This window comes from Lactuca saligna, chromosome 4 (genome assembly GCF_052625555.1).
Source record: "Lactuca saligna cultivar CGN05327 chromosome 4, ASM5262555v1, whole genome shotgun sequence".
NCBI classification, from domain to species: domain Eukaryota; kingdom Viridiplantae; phylum Streptophyta; class Magnoliopsida; order Asterales; family Asteraceae; genus Lactuca; species Lactuca saligna.
The window spans coordinates 257094197-257103150 of NC_136420.1; the positions used below are offsets into that span (position 1 = coordinate 257094197).

At 36.6% G+C, this 8954-nt stretch overlaps 2 pseudogenes; both read right to left on the reverse strand.

The window, feature by feature from the left end:
- Nucleotides 1-269: 269 nt before the first annotated feature.
- On the reverse strand, nt 270-1264 carry LOC145040599 (mitochondrial carrier protein CoAc2-like; annotated as a pseudogene).
- A 322-nt stretch (nt 1265-1586) lies between these two features.
- On the reverse strand, nt 1587-3783 carry LOC145040600 (RING-H2 finger protein ATL46-like; annotated as a pseudogene).
- Nucleotides 3784-8954: the final 5171 nt, after the last annotated feature.

The following is an 8954-nucleotide window of genomic DNA, read 5'->3' on the forward strand; positions in this document are numbered from 1 at the left end:
AGTTTTAGCAAATCGACTTCATAAAGATCTTAAAAACAAGAAGCATTGATTCCAAACTGCATTGATCAGGGATTTACTTGAAAGAGGCCATGTTTGACTTCTCAATCTAAGGGATTATTAGCTCACCCTCAAATCATTGCAGAGAGGGGATAGGATAGTTGTGCCTATACATTGGAATAGAACCTAGGATACATTACAAAAGAATCAAATATACAATTTTCAATTACCTTAAAACTAATGGGCAAAAGAATACCATGTTAAAATTGTAATTACTGTGATGAGGGCACTTCAATTGCAACTGATGGCACCACCTTAAAAAAATTATTGTTAAGTCCTAACTTTTTACAAATTCTCCCTTTCAGGTAATTAACAATCTAACCTTCAGATGGTTGACGCTAAATACTGAAAATAAATGTTTCCATCCTTCTTTTTGGACAATCATAACAAGAGTTCCCATTGTTCCTTTCAGTTGTGAGCTTGAGCCTTGTAGACGTTGAACCTTCAATACTCAAACAACATGTATCTTGATAATCTCATACTTTGATTATATACATATAGATATACATATACATATACATATACATATATATATATATATACATATATATACATACATATATATATATATATATATATATATATATATATACACTAGATTTAAAAGATTGCCTGCATGTGGCTTTTGACAATATCCAAAGGGTAAGTGAAAGTCTGACCAAGTAAACCAGCAACCGACCCACAAGCAAGTTTGACCGTCATGTTCTTTCTGTAATCAATGGGGAAATGGCTTTTCATTTTCTCATAGAAGTAAAACTTCAAACCCGAGTAAGGAAAGATTCTATAGAGTGATGGAGCTACCAAAAAAATCAATTTTTATAAATAAAAAAAAAACTTATTTTGTATGAGAAATTAAAAAATTCATACCAACACCATGATACAGCCCTCTAATCCAAGCATCTCTATAAGTTCTTGAAAAACAATCCCTAATTCCTCTGAATGCAATGTTCACTACTCATGGCTTCTTTCATGTTCAATTTGGGAGTATCCACAACCTGTACTATCAGATGAAAATGATTGGGCTAGTTAGACACTTGCATATTAAAAAAAGTATGTAGCTATTTGTTAAAATAAAGTTGTTGGAATTATGATCGTATACCTGGTAAACCAATTTAGTTCTAACTAAATCAAGTGGATAAGTAAAAAGAACAGCAGTTCCTCCAGATAATTATACTGGTAACAGATGAACAACTGGACCACTTCCCATTCCATGTTATTTTAACACAAGTAAACTATAGTCTATAGACCGAGGTTATTTTTGTAATTACTGCATCAATTGATGGGTTACTATCCTTTCCAGACTTCTAAGTAATAAAAAACTAAAATAAAAAAATAGAATTCAATGAGTTAGTAATGCCTAGTTTCTCATGAAAAATGTCTGACCTTGACATTGATTTTGAGGGAGACATTTGAGAGATATTGTTTGCTGATCTTTAAAACATATTTTGTAGGACAACATTGTGAAATCAACCCGATATCCGTTTCACATTTCTGCTTCACATCACCTGAAACTCAAGCAACTTTAGTGTCTATTTGGTTGGAAGGAATGGAATGGAATGGTCCATTCTATTCTATCAAGCAAAACAAAAAAGTTTTCATTTTAATTCCAATGGAAGGGTGATAAGCGTATGAAAGCTACATACCGTACAAGTTGCAATTGTTGTCAGGGAGAATGGTAATAAGGAATTCCAACTCTTTTCCTCCAAGTTTGTTTTACAGTGGCTGTATACAAGTGCCTTAAAGCCTTCTTGACCTGATCTGGTCTTGCAGAGTAGATTGGAACCACACTCACTTTTAAATTCCTGAAATTTCCAACATTTTGTATATAATTTAAATATTTAATTTATGAAAGATAATATTTGAGTTGATTATATACATACCATGCCAGATTCTTGGCACATTTGGACCAACTGATGACAAAAACTTTGAGCAGCACTATCTGGAACAGTTCTTGAGAAGTTGATATAAGCCCAGTAATTAACAACAATTCCATTTATAACTTTCTGTATCATGAAAATAGTATAATATTAATTATATTATAAACAATTGAAACAGTCCCTGTATATATTAATAATTTAATACCTGATACATGTGCTTGACAGATAGCTTCCCAAACAGCAGCTAGTTCTAAGCCAATAGCTATAAGCTGAAACAACCAAAAGGACATGAATTACATACTTAGAATAGCCTTGTTGCTGCTTGTTCTTGAACCTCTGAAAATCAAAGTAGTTACAAACATAATCAACTGTTGAAATTAACATGAACATTAGATACACAAAAGGCATACCTTGAACTCATAGTTATGTGTTTTTGCGAATTTTGTAGCAAAAGCGAGAGAGAGCAGAAGGCTCAGAAGGTTTAACTGAACTTATGAATTGATAGTATTTGGCATTGCATTGGGTCTAATATAATAATATTCACAATGTTTTGGGAAGGAAAGAGAAGCAAATTTCAGTAATAAAATAAAGTGTTTTGAGTACACTTTGTCATGTTCAATAAAGCAAGTCACATATAATAACACAAAATCATTTAGCAATATCACAAGAAAAAAGATAATAAAAAAAGCATCAACACTTGATGATTACTTGGCCCAAACTTCCACATTCAAATAATTGTACAACTCCCTCAGCATGATGTACATGTCACATTACCATAAACAATGAACTAAACTAACGATGAAAATTACTAGGATTCAACTTTCTTGATGGTAACCTTACATTTTCAAGAACCAATCATATGGGTACTAAAACGTCTTGAAATTTATGTTGATCTTTCTTTGACCAAAGCCAAATCTTGGATATAGAAAAGCTTTCACCTTTGCTTCTACTACTCATTTTCTTTCCATCACTACCCCCATCAACTGAGCTATTCCCCTTATCTTTCTCAATACCAAAATATTTTTTTCCAATATTACCCCTACTAGGGTAAAATCTCACATGTAATTCCGAGTTTCCCACCACATACTCATAAGATCCCATTGAAAAGCACCTTCTTGCATCAAGATTACTGTTACTAGTCTCCCCCACTTCTTTCTCATCTCTTTTCTTACCATTTGTGGCTCTAAACTTGCCAAATCTAACCGGATACACCCACTTTTAATTCCCCCCCCCCTCCAGATTGCTTAAAATTACAAGATACCCCTAACACATGATCATCTTCTTCCCTTTAATCATCATGGAAATCGAAGACTGGATTTTCAACCGAAAATCCAGGAGTAAAAAGTGTACCTCTGCATAAAGGACAAGTCGAATTTGAAAGCAACAAAGTGTCGATACAATGAATGTGAAAAGCATGGCTGCATAAAGGAAGCGACCTTAGCTTATCTTGTTCTGAGAATTTACAAAGACAAACCACACAATCGATGGGCTCTTTTGACCCCATTAGTTCTTTGTAAAGAAACAATGGGAGAGCGTCAATGAAAGCTTGATCTAAACCAGAATGTAAATGGAAGAGCTGTTGTAGTTGTCTCTAGTAGGAGACATCATCATTAACGTTACTTTCTTGAAATATTGAAGATTGACGATGAGAGTTTGAAGATGATGATGATGTTTTCTTCTTCATGAGGTATCTTGCAAGAAAGTGAAGTAACCAACAGATGACGAACCCAATTCCCAATACAATCACACTGTTTCTAGCGAAGATTATAGATGAGCGAGGTTTATGGTTACCGGGAGGAGAAGAAAAAGGAGAAAGGTTTTCTTTGATGAGGGGTTTGATCCGGCGCATGCTAGTAGATATGAAATGCTACAACAATCATCAAGTTTGGAAGAGTTCTCTTGCAGAAAACTTCTATTGAGATTTTGAGATATGGACATCATGGGGATCTTGTGTTGAGATTTTGAGCTTGTTTCTGAACACTTCTGAGTGAAGAAGTATGAAGGTTAATTTTTGTTTAGATGACGATGAGGGGTGGATTTATATATAGAGCAGTCAACGTGATGATTCGCAGACCCCCAATCGCCGGTTTTGTGAAGGATTTTGTGAGGTCCACAACCCAAATTCTTTGAAGCGGGGTTTAAGAATTATAAGAAAATAACGTAAGAATGAGGTTTAGATGAGATCATCGGTGAAGAACAAGAAGTAATGATAGAAACTAGGGTTATTGGCTCACGAAAATGATGAATTAAAGAACTAACCTTAAACCCTCTGTAAACAAGGTATGTGTATGCAGACATATCGATATGTAAGTAATGGAGTAGTAGTGGTGGCCATCATCTCCATTGTCGATCACATATATTAAGGGAGGGGGATAACGAACCCTAGAAGGCCATTACATTGAGAAATCGCACATTTAGAGAGTGAAAGGTAGTGAAATGGTGCATCGGTGGCTGTTGTTTTAGTGATCCGGTGGGGTACTGTTTAATTTAGAAGGAGAAGAAGGATTTTAGAAGGATAAGAAAACCAGAAGGGTGATTAGGGTTTTCTACAGTATTAGGGTTTTTTTGTTTGAGGATTTTAGAAGGAGAAGAAAGAGATAATCAGGCGAAGAAGGATTATTAGGGTTTTTTTGTTAGAGGATTTTAGAAGGAGAAGAAGGAGATGAATCAGGCGGGCTGTTTAATTTTTTGGGTTTTCATTTCCCACCATACATTATTAAAGCAACGGAGAACGCGCCTTTCTAAAAAAAATATAAAGCGACACATTTACACGACACGCTTATTATGATCAGTGCCCTCCGTGTTTTTTTTGGACACTAATTTTAGGGCGCGCAAAAATGCGTGTACTATATCCTTCAAATTTTGGAAAACTTACATTAATTTTTAGGGCACGCACAAATGCGCGTTCTCTATCAGCGTGTGTCATTAATTGCGCGTCGTAAAAGGTTGTTTTTCTAGTAGTGTTTACAAACACACACAATACATTTTACAAAACATCCTACAAATGCTTTCATACAAACTCAGACACTAATATACTTATGAACTCACCAGCTCTAAAGCTAATAAACTCTTTCAAAATAACTTGTATTCTCAGGTCACCAGTAGACAGTTACAAGTGCCAGATTTTGAGAAGAAGGAGCGTGTTCAAGACTCCTCTTTTATTTTTTATGTATATTTTTGGTGTCTATATAACTTGACAGAACACACTTGTATGAAATTATTGATGGGTTTTGGTCATATGAACATTCCTATGTGCACATACAAACCCTAATGCTTGGATCTAGGTTTCTCTAATTAAACATGCATTGAATCCAAGACTTCTAATGGCTAATTAGGTATAAGAACAATACAAAATCAGAGTTAGAAGCATACCTTGAAACACTTGTTTGATCTTCTTCTTCTTGGTGCTTTAGAGTCACAATTGTAACTCCTCTAATGGCTTACAAACACCAACTAGCAAAGAGAATGATTTGAGAGAGAGGAGAGAGGAGGAAATCGGCAAGGGTATCCTCACTTTGGAGGAGGTGCCAATTTCCCTTCCCCAAGGGGTCTGTTTATACTTGTAAGGCTCCTAGGGTTTTACCCTTAAACCCTGATTGGATAACTATTACTCAAAGCAATCCAAATCCTTCCCAAGATAAGCCTTCAACGAATTTGAGGCTATCCCAAGCCTTAGAATTCGTCCAAACACATCTCCTATAAGGATTTACAGCCTAAAGTGTAACTATCAAACAATTGACAGTTTATACCCTCTTATTTAATTAATCTCCTTAAGTCACCAAATTAATACTAATTAATCTATGACTTGTATTAATTAAATAACTATATTATTATTCATCATATTATTCTCATAATATATTAATAATATCTATTCTCTCATAATAAATCATCCTACCAAGTTGCTATGGTGAAGGCAACCCAAAAGGACCATGCACAATCGGGTCAAATACTTGCCTAATATAGTTGCAGCCTTAGACACTATTCCAATAGTCTCCCACTTGGATAAGTCTAGTAACTATATGCGTAGGTACATTCCGATTTGCAATTGTAGCTCTCAAAGATGCTGTCAAACTCTGATCTAATCAATCTTGTCCTTTAGATAAGGGATCGTACAGTCCTCTGTTAGATATGATGCTGACAATTCTATAGAATGGTTAGTCTAGCATTTGGTTTCTCGATCTCCGATTCATTTGACATAGAAGTTAATCGAACACATCAATTCAGTTCTGACCGGGCCCGGCACATAAGTCAAATCAAATCATCGAGTGGCCAAGATATCACTTTTTCTTTCTTAGAATAAAAGTTACAGATAAACTTCGACTTATATGAATTTACTTATTCATTAACCAACTATACACAACAATGCGTTTTATAACATCGAGTTACCAATGCGTTTTCCCATTATCAATGTACAATCAATTAACCAATAACAAACCATATATCTAGGTTTTAAGACTATATCATATTATCGTCTTGCGATCACCCATTTACTATCACATTCAATAAGGTGATTCTAGCAAGCGCGGGTTTGTTCCAATGCTCAAAACTAGTTCATAAGCACTCATGAACACTGCATCAATCTTTTTCTATGTCTAAAACCATTTAGACACTCTACACACCTATTCATGACAATCTTCATTCATACTTACTTCCAACATATGAACGATTGTGGACAATTTGAATAATTCGATTATTCCTAATAAACTCAATTATTTTGGAAGTCAAAACATGCAAAGTGAAAAAATAGTTAAACAATTAACATAAGATAGTAACATTACTTATAAATAAAACTCCTTTATTTAATCATCAAATGTTAATTACATTTATCTATTACATGTTTCTAATACTATCTAATATATGCTAATATCATCCTTTAGCCCAATACTCCTAGCATGCTGCAAATGCTTAACCCTACTCAGTCCCTTCGTAAGCGGATATGCTGGGTTATCTTCTGATGATATCCTCTTCACTACGAGTTGTCCTTCTTCTACACGATGTCTAATAAAGTGATATTTTCTGTCGATATGTCGCGATCTACCACGATCTCTCGGTTCCTTGGTTAAGGCAACCGCTCCTTCATTATCACAGAAAATATCCATGGGCTCCTTTATGGCAGGTACAACTCCAAGATCACTAATGAAGTTCTTCAGCCATATTGCCTCCTTTGACGCTTCGCTCGCTGCAATGGACTCTGATTCGCACGTTGAATCAGCTACGGTTTCCTGCTTGGAACTTTTCCAAGTTACTGCTCCTCCATTCAGGGTAAAGACCCAGCCAGACTGCGAACGGTAGTTATCTCTATTGGTTTGAAAACTGGCATCACTATACCCTCACACCTTCAAGTCATCACTCCCTCCAAGGACTAAGAACCATTACTTCGTCACCCGAAGGTACTTAAGGATATTCTTCACCGTAATCCAATGGGCTCTGCCAGGATTCCCTTGATATTTACTAACCATGCTCAAAGCAAAGGCAACATCAGGGCGAGTACAAGTCATAGCGTACATGATTGAGCCAACTGCGGAAGCGTATGGAACTCGGCTCATATCAGCTATCTCGGCTTCGGGACTCGGACTTTGAGTCTTACGCAGCTTGGCATTGCTTTGTATTGGTAATTCTCCCTTTTTTGAATTTTCCATACTAAAACGTTTTAGTACCTTCTCTAAGTAGGTGTTCTGACTAAGTCCTATTAGTCTCTTATTTCTTTCTCTTACTATCCTTATTCCCAAAATATAGGAAGCCTCTGTGAGGTCCTTCATAGCGAAGCACTTACCAAGCCAGGACTTAACCTCCTGCAGAGTCGGGACGTCGTTTCCTATGAGTAATATGTTATCGACATATAGAACGAGAAAGCTTACTATACTCCCACTGGCTTTGACATATACAAACGATTCATCTTCGCTTTGTACAAATCCAAACTCTTTGACTTTCTCATCGAAACAAAGATTTCATCTGCGAGAAGCTTGTTTATGTCCATAAATGGACTTTTCAAGCTTACACACTCTATTCGGATGCTTCGGATCCACAAACCCCTCTGGCTGAGCCATGTAAACATCCTCAGCCAACTTTCCGTTAAGGAAAGCGGTCTTGACATCCATTTGCCAAATCTCATAATTATGAAATGCGGCAATTTCTAGCATCACTCTAATAGACTTTATCTTTGCAACTGGTGAGAAGGTCTCTTCATAGTCAACTCCGGGAGTTTGAGTAAAGCCCTTTGCAACCAATCGTGCTTTATACGTGTGTACTTTTCCATCCACATCAGTCTTCTTCTTGAAGATCCATTTGCACCCAACGGTCTTACGTCCGGGCACATTATCAACCAAATTCCAAACTTGGTTATCATACATGGATTAGATCTCGCTATCCATTGCCTCTTTCCATTTCGTAGACTCTGGGCCTGCCATGGCTTCCTTATAGCTATTAGGTTCATCATGATTTATTAGTGTACTATCACTAATATACGTGTCCCCTTCGGTAGTAATATGAAAACCATACAACTGGGGTTGAAACCTAACTCTTTCAGAACGTCTAAGAGGTAATGATACATCAATCGGTTCAACCGTAGTTTCCTCCTCGGGTTGAGTGCCAACGGTTGAGGTTCCTTCATCTACCGACTCTTGAATCTCTTTAAGATCGATTTGCCTCCCACTGTCTCCTTGGCCTATGAGTTCTCGCTCTCGGAAAACTCCTCTCCTCGCAACAAAGACAACATTGTCCTTCGGTCTATAGAAGAGATATCCAAAGGATTTCTGCGGGTAGCCGATGAAAATACATCGCTTACTACGAGGTTCGAGCTTGTCGTAAATATCTCGTCTTACAAAAGCCTCGCAACCCCAAACCTTGATATGTACCAACGAAGGAGCTTTCCCCATCCACATCTCGTGAGGTGTTTTGGTAACCTTCTTTGTAGGGACTCGGTTAAGGATATGGGCAGCAGTCTCTAAGGCATACCCCCAAAAAGAGATAGATAGTGAAGCACGACTCATCATAGATCGAACCATGTCCAACAAGGTTCGA